The 19,248-nt window shown below is 41.0% G+C and overlaps 1 protein-coding gene across 5 annotated transcripts in view; it reads right to left on the reverse strand.

The window, feature by feature from the left end:
• Window positions 1-19,248, reverse strand: part of VOPP1 (VOPP1 WW domain binding protein) — a 220,613-nt gene that overhangs the window by 145,280 nt on the left and 56,085 nt on the right. The gene's annotated exons all lie outside the window — the stretch shown is intronic.

A 19,248-nucleotide genomic window follows, 5' to 3' on the forward strand; every position in this document is an offset into this window, starting at 1 on the left:
CGTGCACAGCAACAAAGACCCAACTCAGCCAATAAATAAATAAATTTAAAAAAAGAAGAAGAAGAAGCAGCAGCAGCAAATCCACACATTGCAACAAAGTAGAACCTCTAGGGAATTTTTGTCATCCAGGTTAGCCTTCAGGATTTGTGAGAAATAAGAAGGACTCTCAGTATAATCCTGAGGCATTACTGTCCAGGTGAGTTGTTTTTCTTCCCAAATGAAGGCAGAAAGGTGTTATCTAGTTCATCAACCAGAATAGTAAAGAATGCATTGCATAAATCAATTACAGTAAAGAATTTGCTTCTGATGGGAATGGACGTTAGTAACATCTGAGGATTAGGAACAACAAGGTGTTAAAAATAAGTTGTTCTGGGCTTCCTAGGTGGTGCAGTGGTTAAGAGTCCACCTGCCAATGCAGAGGTCACGGGTTCGATCCTAGCTCCAGGAAGATCCCACATCCCACATGCCGCGGAGCAACTAAGCCCGTGTGCCAAAAAAAAAAAAAAATGTTGTTCCTTGCTTGGAGGTCCTGGACAAACCTCCACCCTTGGTCCTTAGGTTTTCTTGCCAGTAAAATGGGAGTGTTATAGAGATTAGTGAAAGGGAATATGAGGTCTTGAGCCTTGTAATCTTCTATTATGGGCTTTATACCTTCAAGGGCTTCTTTACTTATAGGACATTGATTAAGAGGATTTGAGGGGTCAGTTGGAGATTTTGCCCATAAGGAGGGTAGGGTGGTAGCTGACTCAAAAGGGACAAACGATCAGTGTTTCCAGCATCAGCTCTGGTACCATCAGAGAAGGGACAAGTAAAAGATGTCAAAGGGTCATTTAATTCATGTAGTGGGTTACTTTGATGATCACTGTCAATTTCTAGAATCATTTACCCCTTTGGGGAGAAATAAATTCCAGGAGAAAAGGGGTGTGTCTCTCAAAGGGTCTAAACAAAGGGGAATAGGTTCAGAGACAGGAGCCTCTTGAGGTTCATTAGAGATCCCTACTATTTGAGCTGTTTTAGTCCTCTTAGGCAGGGGCTGCTTTATACTAGTGGGGCTGAGCACTGAGAGTGTGGCTCTGGTGTCAGTTAGGACTGGAAGAGATTTATCCCCCATCTGGAGAAATGTCTCTCCAAATCCTCCCTCCAATTAAGAGGCAGGATTGGGAAGAGTCCCATCCGTGGAGCCTCATCTTTGAGAATTGGGAAGAGGTTAGAAAGGTTGGTTAGAGGGCTGCAGATGCCCGAAGAGTTTAAATTTGTAACAATTTCTTTTCCAATGTCCTGGCTTTTTGCAATAATAGCAAAAAAAAAAAAAAAAAAAAAAAAAAAGGAAGGTTTTGGTTTTGTTTAGGGGCCTTCATTTGCTGGAGTTGGAGATTGTAAATTTAGCAGTCTTACTTTAAGGTGACTCATCTGGAGTATGAAAGTGTAACAGGGAAGAGCCAGTCCTGACTCCATGTTGGATCTGTTTCTTTTACTTTAACCTTTGCTTCCCGTAGCTTTTGTTCACCAAAAGGATACTGTCTATACATAATGGCCTGCCTTGGGAAACCCTGCCCCCCTGCCTGAACGTTAAACCAAAGTGCCTTTGTTCAGGGAAGCATCCTGATCCCCTCCCTGAGGCTGGCCATTCCAGGATTTATTTGCAAGACTTGTGGCCTTTTTACTTTACTTCCTCACCTCCTCCGGCTCTCTGTTCTATGTGCGGTGAGCAGAGCAAGCTTGGACTTAGTAACAAGAGAGCTGATTTGCCAGACTGACTAAATCTGAAGTGGACATGGTTTCCCTTTCCATCCTGCTCCTTTTTACTAGAAGGTGTTGCGATGCAAATAGAAGTGATTGTCCCTTTTTCCTTTTGAGAGCAAGGAAAAGAGTGAACAGGCTGGAGGAGAAGGATGCCCTGGCCTGAAAGAGTTAGTCACTCATTGTTTTACTTTAACTGTCTCTGATGTGTAGAAGCTAGATTTGCACTTGGCTGAACTCACTACCTGATACTATGTAAATTACACTCTATCATCCTTGGCTTTGTGTGGAATTACATCCTGTCTCTCACTTCCTAGCCCTATTACTTCCCTGGACCCATATGGCCATTGTAACAAAATCATTCCTATAGTTTGTTTGCATTTCAGAAAGGAGGTCTCCAGTTGATAAACTGGAGACAAACAGACAATCAACAAACTGCCAGACCCCAGTTACCAGGTGGCCTGATGCCAGCTATGACTGTTTTGGAATATTGCAAAGGAAAAAGAAAAATGCAAAGGAAAAAGAATGCAAGACCTCCACCAACTTGATCCTTATCACCCACCCCAGAATTCAAGCCCCACATATAAAATCTTCCCCAATTCCCAAGCGGGGGTGGGGGGGGTGGGGGGGGGCTGGGTACAGTTCTTGAGGCGCTAGCCTGCTATGTCTTCCCTTTTGCCTAACATAAAAATAAAGCCATCTCTCTCTTCCTCCAAAATCTCTGTCTCCATAAGAAATACAGTGCACAGAGCCTTGGTGCACAGAGAAGCCATGATTATGGTAACAAAGGGAAAGGGCCTGGTTTGGCCAATTAAAAAATATAGAGTGAAAAGCTACTTGGTGGAATCAACATCTGAAGGAAGCCAGTCTTTATTTTTTAATTTTTTAAAAAATTCTTTTCAAATTCTTTTCCCATTTAGGTTGTTACATAATATTGAGCAGAGTTCCCTGTGCTATACGGTAGGTCCTTGTTGGTTATCCATTTTAAATATAGTAGTCTGTACACTACTACTTCCCCCTTGGTAACCATAAGTTCATTCTCTACAGACTTTTCTTTACAAACAATCTGAACTCAATTATAATATTCATGAGCAGGTTCATCAGATTTTTTGTGCACAAGACTGAATTTTGTTCCAATCAACAGACTTTGGAAAAGCCCTAGGGACTGCTCAATGAAGTTGTTACCAGGTAGAGCTAAATTGGACTTCATGTTAGATCTGTTTCTTTGACTTTAACCTTTGCTTTTTGTTGCTTTTATTACTGTAATCATACATGATGGCCTGCCTCAGGAAATACTGCCCCTCTGCCTGAATGTTGAATTACAGTGCTTCTGTTCAGCTCACAGGCAGACAGTCTGCCCTGCCCACTTGTGTGAATGGCTGAAATTAACATATCCCCTCACTGAGGCTGGTTATTCCTGGAGATCTTTTGTAAGGCTGATGGCCCTTTAACTTTACTTCCTCACAGCCTCTCCCTCTCTGATTCTACAAACCAAACTAGCATCCAGACCCCAATAAGATGGTTTTTTAGGAGACCTTAGTCTGCCATCTTCTTGGTCTGCTGGCTTTCTGAATAAAGTTGTATTCCTTGCCTCAACACCTCATCTTCGATTCATTGGTCTGTCGTGTGGTGAGTAGAGCGAGTTTGGACTCAGTAACAGATCTGGTGAGCCAGCCAGGAGACTTGCTTCTCATGGCTAGCCGGCCCCAGTTGGGGAATACTGGGGCAAGGCCCTAGCAGCTGCCAGGACCGTTTGTCCTGAGGATCTTCCCTTAAGAGTTCCCTGAAGTGGCACCAGTTACCCCAGCGCTTGGCAGTTAAGCAAGAAACTGATCGACTTCTGCGAGTTCATGGACTTGATTTTGTAGGGTAAGTCTACCCAATTCGGTAACTGGTTTGTTTGTCTTGGTCTTCCCTTGGTTTGGTTTTGTGTATTCTTTTGTGTTACGAGTCAATGGACTGGATTCAATTTCAGAACTCCGGTTCCATCTGGGGGACTTTGGTTCCATTTGGGGAACTTCGGTTCCATCTGGGGATATGAGTCAATGGACTCAATCGGATTCTGGAGGGTAAGTCGCTCCAGTGTGCATGCCAGGAACATATTCCCCCTCAATCTAGGCTTTTCCTTTATGGGACAAGCAAATCTGGTTGGGGTACCCTGCTGGAAGAGTGAATTGTTTTTTGACTCAACCTGATTCTGGGAGCCAGCTTGCTGGGAACTTGTTTGCTGGTTTTTTGTAGGGTAAGTGTACCCAATCTGGGAACTAGTTCACTGGGTTTTGTCTTGGTTTTGTCTTGGTTCTGTTTGCATCAATGCTAGAATTTGTTTAGGCCTTTAGTGTTGGAATTTGTTTGCTTCTTTTGTGTTTTGTTGTTATCATACTTATAAAAATGGAAAATACTCCATCAATTCCAAAGGAGAGCCCTTTGGGCTGTATATTAGATAAATGGGCAAAGCATAGTCATGAGCCTATGACTGAGAAACACATGATATACTATTGTAATCAGATGTGGACCCAATATATGTTAGGATCAGAAGAACAATGGCCCCTGAATAGGTCACTCAATTATTATACCATCTAGCAGTTAGAAGTGTTTTGCAAAAGAGCAGGGAAAAGAAATGAGATTCCATAGGTAAGAGCATTTATGCTATTGCATCAGGAGGAAAAGGAATCAGAGGGCTCCCACCTTATGGTGCAGTGGTCTGAAAGGAAACCCAAGGGGAAACCTGTTCTACAAGGGAAGAGAGAGAAAATGAGAGTGGGGACATCTATTTCAAAATTTAAACCCCCCCTTCAGTCTATCCAGTACCCCCAATGGCTGAGCAGGCTGCACCAGCAGTTGTTCCAACTACTCTCCCCCCCCCCCCCCCCCCCCATGCTGCCATCATGTTCACTACCTTGTTTCCCCACTCGTGGGGATCAAATAGAAATTTCTATGTTAATCCCCGGAGCACAGGAACCTGGTTGAGTTTCATCATCTAAGACCTGACAGGGCACTCAATTTGGACCAGAAGCCACTTCTGCAGCAGGGCAGTTTCCCTTGCCCCAATATCCTATAAGAGGCCAGGAGACTCCCTTGGACTTGAGGCATCTGATTCTGATTTCCCTGATGGAGCCCTGGTAACATTAACAGTGTGGAACAAGTTGACTGACTTTCTAATAGATAAAGGTGCCACATATTCTGTGGTAAACACCAAGGTGGCACAGAAAACATCTCAGTCTATGCTGGTCATGGGAGTTTTTCTGGAGAAGTACAAAACCATTCATCTTTACAACCTCTAGAAGGCCAACTAGGGGACCTCACCCTACAGGGTCATGGATCCCAAATGAACATGGATCCCTCCTCCCCCAAGGGACAGACCCTTTTGGCTAGGCGTTTCATGGCCCAGTCTGTCCCAGACATCAGGCATAAAATTCAGAAAGCAACTGCTGGTCCTCAGACTCCAATGTCCAATTTGGCTTATTTAGTTTTCAGTAATAGAGATATGGGACTTCCTAGGTGGTGCAGTGGTTAAGAATCCACCTGCCAATGCAGGGGACACAGGTTTGAGTCCTGCTCCAGGAAGATCCCACATGCCACGAAGCAACTAAAGCCCATGAGCCACAACTATTGAGCCCATGTGCTGCAACTACTGAAGCCTGTGCACTTAGATCCCATGCTCCACAACAAGAGAAGCCACAGCAATGAGGAGCCCACACAACACAATGAAGAGTAGCCCCTGCTTGTCACAACTAGAGAAAGCCCATGTGCAGCAGCAAAGACCCAACACAGCCAATAAAAAAATAAAAAAATAAAAAAATAAATAAATAAATAAATTTTATTAAAAAAAATAATAGAGAAATGGCCAAAAGGCTGAACACACTCAGAGAAATAGGCAAAAGGCCCACATGATTGCAACAGCTTTGTCTGCTCAGAGACCAACAAAGGGGAAACACAGTCATCCTAGGAGAAACTTGCCTGCATCTTTGAGATGAAAATGTCCTATCTGGTCTTCTCAGAAACCTTTATCTGCCATCTTTTTAAAATACAAATTTTAAAAAAGAGGGTACAGTAATTTAGAACTTGACTTATTTTCCATAAATATTAGTAAAAAAGGGTTTAGCCATCTCGACAATTGAGCTTGATTTGTTCCATCTGCCAGAAACACAATCTTAGTCCAACCTTTTGTAAATTGATGGGTTTTTGCATTGCTGTACCTGACTCAGGGCTGAAATTTTGAAATGGAACTATGAGGTCTCTGTTTGTTCATGTGTTTGTATGTGTCTTTGTCTTTGGATAACATTGTTGAGGTTAATCTGTAAATGAGCTCTATTTAATTGGCTTAAAGAAAAGCAAGTGCTTACAAACCAAATACTTCTAAATACAAGAGAAATTAAGCTAAATGAGTTTCAGGTTCACGTGAACTGGGAAATATTCAGTATTAAATTAATACTTAGTATTAATGTTTGTTGATCTGATTAATATAGACATGTCATTAGAGCCATCAACATTAACTATGGTAGTTTTACTGCACCTAGGTTTAATAGAAGTTAAATGAAAACTTGTTATCTGTTGCAAATTTGTCAGTAGAAAAAAACTTGATATGATGAAACTTTAAAGTAAAATGTAAATGAGATAAGAGCTTTTAGGTAAATTATAAGAATAATTATGTTCCAAAAAAAATCACCTAAAATAGTTTCTTCAGATTTTATAACTATTACTTGTCTCTTGGTTTTCACTAGAAATTAAGGCTTTTAAGAGTCAGGGATTCTAATTTAAATACATAATTAGAGCTACTGAAAATAATAAAACATTTCAGTATGGTATAATGTGTGTTTTCAGTTAAGAAGGTATGCGAAATGGAATTACATTTTACTGAGAAAGTTTTGTGTATGACCAGGATTAACTAAAGTTAGATTGAAGTTAACTAAGTAAATGGACTTTGTTAAGTAACCTAATGCAAGACTGGAATTTGATCTGTTAAGAAAGCTCTTTTTTTGATAACAGATTGTATGAGTTTCTACACCCTTAGGTGATCTGTATTTGTTTTCTTTCAATCCTTTTGTGACTTTGGTTAAATGAATAAGTATTATTTCACAGTGACCTATGATCCTGTTGTGTTTTAAAACCTTTTTGATATTTTTAACAAACTTTCCAAATATCAAAATCTGACTAAAGCTTTTTAGCCTCCAGCTGACTCTGGGATACTTCAAAAGAACACCTCTGAGACATCTCAGAGAGAGATGTCAAATTAAGTTTATTTGGTGTGTTAAATTATTTCAAAAACATTGTCAAGTGATTGGAGATGAACCTTAGGTTATAGTGTATGGACAAATGTCGTTTATATGGATATTCCAAAATCTATATGGAATCCCTAACTTCTGATATGTCCTCATATGTTGTCAATCATAATACTAGTTATTTTAAAATGTTATATACAAGTTTCCTACTAATTACCTTGTACTCAATTCTTTAACCATGCTATTTTAAGTTTTGTGCTGATGCTTTAAAAGGAAACTTTTTAACAAATGTAAGTTCCCTTTGGATAATATCACTGGACTGGGTAACAAAATACAAAAGCGAATGGGAAGCTTGATTATTTCATCCAGATCAATGGGAATTAATTACATGGGACTGAGTGGACTAGTAAATGTGATTTATAACTTCATGGCTTTGGGAAATATACTGGCTTTAATCCTTGTATTTTGGGAAAAACCTTTTATGTTATGACCTACAACAAGATGATAAAGTATGCCTTTGTAAACAAAGACAAAACATTTATCTTTTCTCTCTCTACCTGATCCTGCCAGAATTTGGTGTCTCCAGCTGTCTCTCCTGTGGACTTGATATTTTATTGCAGCTGGATTACAACTAGTTATACTAATCATTGTTTTAATTTGTTCTTTGTTTACAAATTGTTTGTGCTTTGTGTCTCCCTGCTGCACTATGTCTTCGTCAGTGTTACTAGCTGCGTTACTTACATCCTGTCTGTCTTATGATTGTTGTCTCTTGCAGTACCCAATGTGTAACCAGGCCTCCAATGAAACTTCTATGGCTAAAATTGTAATAATGTGATTCTAGGTATGGGAAGAAGCAACAAGGGTAAGTGTCTCCTGGATCATAATTAGACAGAGGATCCAGAGAGTCTTTATCAATAGGACCTAATGCAAAATTAGCACCTATAGTGGCATATCAAGAATTTTTGCCTGACCTGGGAGGAGAGTCCCAGCACTGTGGGACAAAATTTCACCATGAAATGTCTCCCAAATACTGGCCAAATTCCTGACCCAGAGGAGAGGATCATTCATCAGTGGCTACAGGCCTCCAATGTGAGCGGGTGAACCCTGAGAAAACTCAGGGAAGAGAATACCTGCCATCTAGCAGCCATCAGACTGCAGCCACTTTCTGTGGTGATCCCTGAGGAAGCTCAGGATGTGAAAATACAGGATACAGGTCCTAGACAGCTGTGGTACATACACACACACACACATTTCAGTGAGCCCAGCCTCTTACATCTTCCCATATATAGAAAATGCTAGATTCTTTAACCTGAGATGTGGCCGCTTGGGTTCAAGTCCCATTTAGGGTTTCAGCTGGGTTTGAATCCTGACCATGTGGGTTCAAGCCCCAATCAGGGTCTTGGCTGGGTCTGAGTCCCGGCCACGTGGGTTCGAGTTCCAACCTGAGTTTAGCTGGGTTCGAGTCCCAGCATGTGGGTTTGAGCCCTCAAAATTCCTGATTAACCTCAACATTTAGGTTGTGAATATTTTTAAGTTTACAGGTTTACATGTCCAAAGCAGAACAAAAGACAAATCTCAACATTTAGAACATGGACACTGATGGTGGACACTCCCAGAAAGATCCATCCGATGGAGTGCTTAGAACATTGCCACCCTTTTTTTCCACAAGATTGTGGAGTGGACATTGACAGTGGGGAATTGTTACCCTGTAGAGCTAAATCGGACTTCATGTTAGATCTGTTTCTTTGACTTTAACCTTTGCTTTTTGTTGCTTTTGTTACTGTAATCATACATGATGGCCTGCCTCAGGAAACACTGCCCCTCTGCCTGAATGTTGAACTACAGTGCCTCTGTTCAGCTCACAGGCAGACAATCTGCCCTGCCCACTTGTGTGAATGGCTGAAATTAACATATCCCCTCACTGAGGCTGGTTATTCCTGAAGATCTTTTGTAAGGCTGATGGCCCTTTAACTTTACTTCCTCACAGCCTCTCCCTCTCTGATTCTACAAACCAAACTAGCATCCAGACCCCAATAAGATGGTTTTTTAGGAGACCTTAGTCTGCCATCTTCTCGGTCTGCTGGCTTTCTGAATAAAGTTGTATTCCTTGCCTCAACACCTCATCTTCAATTCATTGGCCTGTCACGTGGTGAGCAGAGCGAGCTTGGACTCAGTAACAAAATCATCTAGCGATTGCCTGAGCCTGATCATATAAGTTAGCCTATTATAGCCAATAGGGTTGGTCTCCCAGTTGTAACTCTAGAGATCTTTCAGGATTTTCCCAATTAGTGGTTTTCATCTGGTGCTGGGCCTGGCCTTCACTGACAAGCATATGAACAGGAATAAGTCAGAGAAACCAGGCTGGTACATATGAATGACTATATTGAATTCCTCAGTAAATTTTGAGGCTCTTCATTACTTTGGGAAATTTTTGACTGGCTCACAGTTCAGCTTTAGTCCAGGGAGTGTAAGAAATTAAGGATTTAGCCTCTGGATCCTCAGAAGGCTTAATAATAAAGGACAAATTCTGATAGGTTCAGAGGAAAAGTAGAAGTTTCGGAGAAAAGAAGAAGTTCAGTGAGAGAGTTAGTGTGAGGGAACAGAGAGTGTAGAGGAGGCACAGGCAGCATAGAAGAGAAGGAAGAAGATGGTGTTAGAGGTGCAGTCTAACCACGAGGAGCTGAGAGAGACAGGATGGCCCTGGAGGCAGAGCCTGAAACAAAGAGACCAGGAAGAAAGGCCTGGGGCTTCAGGAGCCCTTTTATCTTTCTTTAATCATTCCTTTGCCCCAGTTAATCTTAAAATCTTATTTTGAAGAGAGGCAATTTTAGACTACTGATAACCTTGGGAAGCCTCAAAATACCAATCAAAATAAGCATTCCACTCAGTTCTGGAAAACTCTGAACTACTGTAGTCCAGTTCAGTTTTAAGGAAATTAAGTTTGGGGATTTCAAAAGTTTCCCGTAATGGCCATTGATATTCTAAATTGCTTTTGGTCCTGTCAGTTCATTTAGTTAGAAATGCAGAAGGGCCATGGTTTTTAAACATAATTGGCCTGAGTCCCTGTAGAGGGAAGCACTCTCAAAATACTTAGGTAACTAGGATCCCATTTCTCAGAGATTTTTTCCTCTAGAGTAAAGAACAATTTTCAAACAGCTCAAGTACAGCACAAATGGTTCAATTCAAACAGCTTGCAAGTCAACCCCAGCCAGTCTTGGTCTTGGAGGAGCCAGGCCAACAGCTTTTTTTCAGCCAGTCTCCAGAAGACAGCCCTTCCAAAGGAATAGGCCAAAGGCTGAAAAACTTGGCACCACTTCAGAGAAACAGCCCCTGTTCCTGAAGGAATGTGTCAAAGGCTTCAGGAGAAGCAGCACCCATTCTGAAGGGAATAAGCCAAAGGCAATCAATTTAAGCCAGCTTCAATGAGACAGTCTGATATAAAACCAGACCAAAAGGCCAAAGGAGAGCTCATAGACAGGACAAGTCCTTTACCAGAAATATAAACCTTTAAATAGATCCCAAATAAATCCTGGAGAGCTTCAAATGCAAGGAGGGTGTGAGCTCCATCTCCAGGGTCAGTGAGAAAAGCAGTGAGTGACCATGTGTTCAACTGTATTACCATACTTTGTTGCTCACCAGCCTGAAGCACCCAGGCATTATTAAATGAAGAACTGAAAGAAGTGCAGGCTCCTGTCTCTGGGTTACTAAAGCACTTACAAGGTAGGTGCAACATAATTTAGCCCTTAATTACATGTTTTAGTTCAGTGTTTCTCAATATTAAGCATTACTTGGACCCTTTGAAAAAGAAAAGGTCGAGACTTCCCTGGTGGTGCAGTGGTTAAAATTCCACCTCCCAATGCAGGGGACATGGGTTCGATCCCTTGTCTAGGAAGATCCCACATGCCGTGGAGCAACTAAGCTTGTGTTCTGCAACTACTGAGCCCATGTGCCACAACTACTGAAGCCTGTGCACCTAGAGCCCATGCTCTGCAACAAGAGAAGCCATCACAATGAGGAGCCCATGAACCACAACAAAGAGTAGCCCCCACTCGCCACAACTAGAGAAAGCTTGAGCACAGCAAAGAAGACCCAACACAGAAAGGAAGGAAGGAAGGAAGGAAGGAAGGAAGGAAGAAAGAAAGAAAGAAAAAGAAAAAAGAAAAAGAAAAGTTCTTCTCAGGACCCAGAGTCTCGGCAGAGGTTGTGCTGGTCTCTGAGTAACCCCACAAATACCAGTTCTCCTCTTCTTCCATAAAAATAGGCCCCCAATGTTTAGAATAATGAGGATTATACTTTTCTGTATCCCTTGCACTAGGTGTTTGCAGGTACTATATTAGTCTGCTCAGGCTACCCTTAAGAAAATACCAGACTGGGTGGTTTAAACAATAGACATTTATTTTCTCATAGTTCCAAAGATTAGAAATTCAAGATCAAGGTGTCAACCAGGTTGACTTCCTCTGAGGCTTCTCTCCTTGGCTTGCAGGTGGCCATCTTCTTGTTGCTCCTTCAAGAGGTGATCCTTATGTGCACGTGGCCCTGGTGTCTCTGTGCAAATTTCCTCTTGTAAGGATACCAGTCAGAGTGGATTCAGGTCAATAACCGTAGCCTAATTTTAACTCACTTGCCTTTATAAAGGCCCTATCTCCAAATATAATCACACTCCAAGGTGCTGGTGGTTAGGACTTCAACATATGAATTGGGGAGGACACAATTCAGCCCACAATATTCCACCACGCTCCTCCCCAAAATTCATGTCCTTCTCACACATGTGGACAAAGAATGTCACCTGCTATAGCACTAAACAAAGGCTGTTGTGGCCATGAAGCCATCAACCACTGCAGCTGCCACAGAGTGTGCACCCTGAGGGGATTCAGGATGGAGGAAAACAGATACTGGCCTTAGATAGTTAAGGTGCACATCAAAGGAATGATTTCAATGAGCCCATACTTTTGCATCTTCCCATACATAGAAAAGTGCTAAATTAATTAATTTGAGAATCTGTTTTTTTCATTAATTAACAGTAATCTTTTGATGTTCCCACTACCTGTTTGGTTTTTGTTTGGTTGGTTGGTTTTTGGTTTTTTTGTTTGTTTGTTTGTTTCAAAAAACTCCAATATATCCTGGTTCCTCCCTTATCTCTTCAAAACAGTCCTTCGGAGCTATCTGAGAGGGTGTCTCCCAGGCTTAAGTCCTCAGTGAGTCCACAAAATAAAACATCATTTTCAGGGCTTCCCTGGTGGCACAGTGGTTGAGAATCTGCCTGCCAATGCAGGGGCATAGGTTTGAGCCCTGGTCCAGGAATATTCCACATGCCATGGAGCAACTAAGCCCATATGCCACAACTACTGATCCTGCGCTCTAGAGCCCACAAGCCAGAACTACTGAGCCCATGTGATACAACTACTGAAGCCCATGTGCCTAGAGCCCATGCTCCACAACAAGAGAAGCTACTGCAGTGAGAAGCCCGCACACCACAATGAAGAGTAGCCTCTGCTCTCCACAACTACAGAAAGCCTGCATGCAACAATGAAGACACAATGCAGCCAATGAATAATTTTTTTTAAAAACCCATCATTTTCAACTTATAGGTTGTGCATTATTTTTCAGTTGACACACGCAAAATACATTCACCTCCATCCCAATAGCCCAAAAGTCTTACCAATTCCAACATCAACTCTAAGTCCCAAATCTCATCTAAATATCATCTAAATCAAGTGTACATTAGCCTTTAAGTGTGACTCATTCTGAGGCAAAATTCCTCTTCAGCTGTGAACCTGTGAAACCAGACAAGTTATCTACTTGCAAAATACAATAGTGGAATGGGCATAATATAGACATTGCCATTCCAAAATAGAGAAATAAGAGAAAAGGAAGCAATGATGGGTCCCAAGCAAATTCAAATCCTAGAAGGGAAAATGCTATTAGATTTTAAGTCCTGAGAATAATTCTCTTTGGCTTGATGCTCTGTTCTCTGGGCTTATTGGAGTGGCAGCTCTGCCTTCTGGGCCCATTGTCAGGGGGCAGCAGAGGAAGGACTGCCCTATCAGCCGTGAATGGTGGTAGCCTGGCCCACTGAAACCTAGGAAGGGGCCCTGCTCTCTGGAACTGAGAAGAAGAGAGTCCTACCTTAAGGTCATTTCCCCCTTTTCTTGAAGGATAATGCATGTTCACAGCCAAATAGTTCTGCTGTCCCATCCTGAAGAATCCCCAATAGCCTTCCTTCATTTTATCCTATTTCTGTTCCCTTTAGCTCAAGACAGTGCTGTTCCTGCTGGTACAACGCCATTTCTATTCCCAGCTTCTGCTGAGACAGCTGACTATATCCATAGCTCACACTGAAATCTCTCTCTCTCTCTCTTTAACCTTTTTTAAATTTAAAGTATAGTTAATTTACAATGTTGTGTTAGTTTCAGGTGTATAGAAAAGTGATTCAGATTTCAGATTCTCCTTATAGGTTATTACAGGATATTGAATATAGTTCCCTGTGCTATACAGTAGGTCCTTATTGGTTATCTATTTTATTTATATGTAATCTCTTTATGGAGTGATTGTCCAACCATTCTTGGGGTTCTCTCTAGAACATGCTTTCTCAATTTTTGCAATATGGATAGGCTGAGAATTTTAAATCTTCAAGTTAAAGATCCTCTTTGCTCACCAATTCATTCTTCAATTCATCTCTCTCCTCTCTCATTTTACTCTAAGAAGTAAGGAGAAAACAGTCTGCACCTGCAATACTTTGTTTAGAGATCTCCGCAGCTGTATATTCAAGTTTGTGACTTTTGATTTCTACTTTCCACAGTGCACTAGAACACAATTTAGCCAAGTTCTTTGCCACTTTATAACAAGGATTGCCTTTCCTCCAGTGTCCAATAGCATTTTCCTCATTTCCGTCTGAGACCTCATCAGAACGACCTTTAATGTCCATATGTCTTCTACCAGTACTCCCTTCAAGGTAATCTAGGATTTTTTCTTTCTTTTTTTTTTTAAACAAATTTATTTATTTATTGGCTGCGTTGGGTCTTTGTTGCTGCATGTGGGCTTTCTCTAGTTGCGGTGATCAGGGGCCACTCTTCATTGTGGTGAGCAGGCTTCTCATTGCAGTAGTTCTCTTGTTGTGGAGCATGGGCTCTAAGTGTGTGAGCTTCAGTAGTTGTGGCTCACGGGCTCTAAAGCACAAGCTCAGTAGTTATGGCACACAGGCTTAATTGCTCTGCAGCATGTGGTATCTTCCTGGGACAGGGACTGAACCCATGTCCCCTGCACTGGCAGGCAGATTCTTAACCACTGCGCCACCTAGGAAGTCCCGAGAGGAACTTTTGATGTAGTAAGAAGTAATTCATAAGATAGATTTAAGCTATGTTTTAGTTGGAGGGTTGAGCAGGCAGAGAGGTTAGCCACTTAAAGAATGAGTTTCCCGGACCACTGTGGCCAATAGCTGATCCAAAGCTGATGTTCACAGCATAGAAAAATAATTGGTAAATCAGTGTCTGGAACTTGATGCGATGGAGCCTGCAGTGGGCTAATATTAAGGCTTGGGTTTTCCTCCTCGTTCTCCCGCTAATTAGCCAGGCGATGTTTGGCCATTTTCAGCCTCTCCCATCTTCAGTTTATAAATGTAAAGGAGGACACTGTAGAGGTTCTGGGACAATATAGTGGAGTAGAAGGACTTGGGCTCACCTCCTCTCATGAAAACACCAAAATCACAACTAACTGCTGAACAATTATTGACAAAAAAGACTGGAACCTAACAAAACATGATATTCTACATTCAAAGACAAAGAAGAAGCCACAACAAAATGGTAGGAGGGGTGCATTCACGATATAATGAAATTTCATATCCACTGGATGGGTCACCCACAAACTGGAAAATAGTTATATCACAGAGGTTCCCCCACAGGAGTGAGAGTTCCTAACCCCATGTCAGATTCCCCAGCCTGGGGTCTGATATTGGGAGGGGGAGACCCCAGAGCACTTGGCTTTGAAGGCCAGCAGGGTTTGATAGCTATAACTCTACAGGACTAGGGGGAAAAGAAACACTACTCTTGGAGAGAGCACATAAGGTATCATGTGCACTGGGACCCAGGGAAATAGCAGTGACTTCATAGAAGCCTGGGCCAGGCTTACCTGCTGGTCTCGGAGGATCTCCTGGGGAGGTGGGGGGCAGCTGTGGCTCACTGTGGTGACAAGGACACTGGTAGCAGGGGTACCAGGGAGTACTCAATAGTGTGAGCTCTCCTGGAGGCTGCCATTTTGACCCAAAGACCTGGCCCCACCCAACAGCCTATAGGCTCCAGTGCTGGGACACCTCAGGCCAAACAACCAACAGCCCCACCCATCAGCAGACTGGCTGCCTAAAGTCTTCCTGAGTCCCCAGTGCCTCTAAACACACCCCTTGACATGGTCCTGCCCACCAGAGGGACAACACCCAGCTCCATCCACCAGTGGGCAGGCACTGGCCCCCTCCCACCAAGAAGTCTGCACAAGCCTCTAGACCAGCCTCACCCATGAGGAGGCAGACACCAGAAGCAAGAGGAACTACAACCCTGTAGCCTGCAGAATGGAGACCACAAAGAGAGAAAGTTAGACAAAATGAGGTGGAGGAATATGATCCAGACAAAGGAACAAGATAAAACCACAGAAGAATGACTAAGTGAAGTGGAGATAGGCAATCTACCTGAAAAATAATTGAGAGTAATGATAGTAAAGATGATCCAAGATCTCGAAAAAAGAATGGAGGCACAGACTGAGAAGATACAAGAAATGTTTAACAAAGAGCTAGAAGATATAAAGAACAAACAATCAGAGTGGAAGAATACAATAAGTGAAATGAAAAATACACTAAAAGCAATCAATAGCAGAATAATTGAGGCAGAAGAACAGATAAGTTACCTGGAAGACAGAATGGCGGAAATCACTGCTGCAGAACAGAATAAAGAAAAAAGAATGAAAAGAAATGAGGACAGTTTGATACTTCTGGGACAACATTAAATGAACCAATATTCACATTATAGGAATCCAAGAAGGAGAAGAGAGAGGCAAAAGCCCAGAGAAAATATTTGAAGAGATAATAGCTGAAAAGTTCTTTAACATGGGAAAGGAAACAGAAAGTAGAGTCCAATACGGGATAAACCCAAGGAAGAACATGCTGAGACAGATAACAATCAAACTGACAAAAATTAAAGACAAGAGAAAATATTAAAAAACAACAAAAGAAAAGCAACAAATAATATACAAGAATCCCCATAAGGTTATCAGCTGATTTCTCAGCAGAAATTCTGCAGGGCAGAGGGGAGTGGCACAATATATTTAAAGTCATGAAAGGGAAAAACCTACAACCAAGATTATTCTACCCAGCAAGGATCTCATTCAGATTTGATGGAGAAATCAAAAGCATCACAGAAAAGCAAAAACTAAGAGAATTCAACACTACCAAACCAGCTTTACAACAAATGCTAAAGGAACTTCTCTAGGCAGAAAAGAAAAGGCCACAACTAGAAACAAGAAGATTATGACTGGGAAAGCAAACACACAGTAAAGGCAGGAAATCATCCACACACAAATATGCTACTGAAACAAGCAATCATGAGAAGAGGAGAGCACAAATACAGGATATTGGAAATGTATTTGAAATTAAGAGACCAGCAACTGAAAATAATCTTGTATATATATAGACTGCTATATCAAAACCTCATGGTAGCTGTAAACCAAAAATCTACAATAGATACACACATACAAAAGAAAAAGGAATCCAAACACAAAGTTAGTTGTCAAATCACAAGAGAAGAGAACAAAGAGGAAAGGGGGAAAAAAGCCTACAAAAACAAATCCAAAACAAAATGGCAATAAGAACACACATATTGATAATTACCTTAAATGTAAATGGATTAAATCTCCAACCAAAAGACATAGACTGGCTGAATGGATACAAAAACAAGACCCATATATATGCTGTCTATGAGAGACCCACTTCAGATCTAGGGATACATACAGACTGAAAGTGAGGGGATGGAAGAAGGTATTCCATGCAAATGGAAATCAAAAGAAAGCTGGAGTAGCAATACTCATATCAGACAAAATAAACTTTAAAATAAAGGTTATTACAAGAAACAAAGAAGGATACTATGTAATTGATCAAGGGATCAATCCAAGAAGATATAACAACTTTAAATATATATGCAGTTAATACAGGAGCCCCTAAAATATATAAGGTAAATGCTAACATCCATAAAAGGAAAAATTGACAGTAACACAATAATAGTGGGGGACTTTAACACTCCACTTACATCAATGGACATGTGATCCAGACAGAAAATCAATAGGGAAACACAGGCTTTGAATCACACATTAGACCAGATGGACTTAATTGATATTTATAGAGCATTCTATCCAAAAGTAGCAGAATAAACACTCTTCTCAAGTGCACATGAAACATTCTCCAGGACTGATCACATGCTGGGCTAGAAAGCAAGCCTCAGTAAATATAAGAAAATTAAAATCATATCAAGCATCTTTTCTGACCACAACACTGAGATTAGAAATCAAATACAAGAATAAAACTGTAAAAAACCAAACACATGGAGGCTAAACAATATGCTACTAAGCAACCAAAGGATCACTGAAGAAATCAAAGAGGAAATCAAAAAATACCTAGAGACAAATCAAAATGAAAACAAAATGTTTCAAAACTTAAGGGATAGGACTTCCCTGGTGGCACAATGGTTAAGAATCTGCCTGCCAACGCAGGGGACACAGGTTCAAGCCCTAGACCAGGAAGGTCCCACATACCACAGAGCAACTAAGCCTATGTGCCACAACAACTGAGTCTGTGCTCTAGAGCCTGTGAGCCACAACTACTGAGCCTGAGTGCCACAACTACTGAAGCTCTTGCACATACAGCCTGTGCTCCACAACAAGAGAAGCCACTGCAATGAGAAGCCTGTGCACTGCAACAAAGAGTAGCCCCTGCCCTCTGCAGCTAGAGAAAGGCTGCATGCAGCAATGATGACCCAACACAGCCAATATAAATACATACATACATACATACATACATTTATATTAAAAAAAAAAACTAAAGGATGCAACAAAAGTAGTTCTAAGATGGAAGTTTATAGCAATACAATCATACCTCAGGAAACAAGAAAAATCTCAAATAAACAACATAATCTTACACCTAAAGCAACCAGAGAAAGAAGAACAAACAAAACTCGAAGTTAGTAGAAGGAAAGGAATCATAAAGATCAGAGCCAAAATAAATGAAATAGAGATTTACAAAACAATTGAAAAGATCAATGAGACTAAAAGCTGATTCTTTGAAAAGATAAATAAAATTGCTAAACCTTTAGCCAGATTCATCAAGAAAAAGAGGGAGAGAGCTCAAATCAATAAAATTAGAAATGAAAAAGGAGAAGTTACAACTGACACTGAAGGAATACAAAGGATCATAAGAGACTACTACAAGCAACTATATGCCAATAAAATGGACAACCTAGAAGAAATGGACAAATTTTTAGAAAAGTACAATCTCTCCAGACTGAACCAGGAAGAATGTGAATAGACAAATTACAAGGATTGAAATTGAAACTGCTGTTAAAAAACTCCCAACACGGGGATATGTGTATAAAAACAGATGATTGAACTTGGTGTACCCCCCAAAAAATAATAATAATAAAAAAACTCCCAACAAATAAAAGTCCAGGACCAGATGGCTTTCATAGGTGAATTCTATCAAACATGTAGAGAAGAGAACCTATCCTCTGAAACTATTCCAAAAAACTGCAGAGGAAGGAATACTCCCAAACTCATTCTATGAGGCCACCATCACCCTGATACCAAAACCAGACAAAGATATCGAAAGAAAGAAAAGAAAAGAAGGAAGCAAGGAAGGAAGGAAGGAAGGAAGGAAGGAAGGAAGGAAGGAAGAAAGAAAGAAAGAAAGAAAGAAAGAAAGAAAGAAAGAAAGAAAGAAAGAAAGAAAGAAAGAAAGAAAGAAAGAAAGAAAAAGAAAGAAAAGAAAATTACAGGCCAATATCCCTGATGAACATAGATGCAAAAATCCTCAACAAAATACTAGCAAACCGAATCCAACAATACATTAAAAAGATCATACACCATAATCAAGTGGGATTCATTCCAGGGATGCAAGGATTTTTCAACATCCACAAATCAATCAGTGCGATACATCACATTAACAAACTGAAGAATAAAAATCACATGATCATCTCAATAGATGCAGAAAAAGCTTTTGACAAAATTCAACATCCATTTATGATAAAAAAAAAAAAAAAAC

The sequence above is a fragment of the Hippopotamus amphibius genome, chromosome 4 (genome assembly GCF_030028045.1).
Source record: "Hippopotamus amphibius kiboko isolate mHipAmp2 chromosome 4, mHipAmp2.hap2, whole genome shotgun sequence".
NCBI classification, from domain to species: domain Eukaryota; kingdom Metazoa; phylum Chordata; class Mammalia; order Artiodactyla; family Hippopotamidae; genus Hippopotamus; species Hippopotamus amphibius.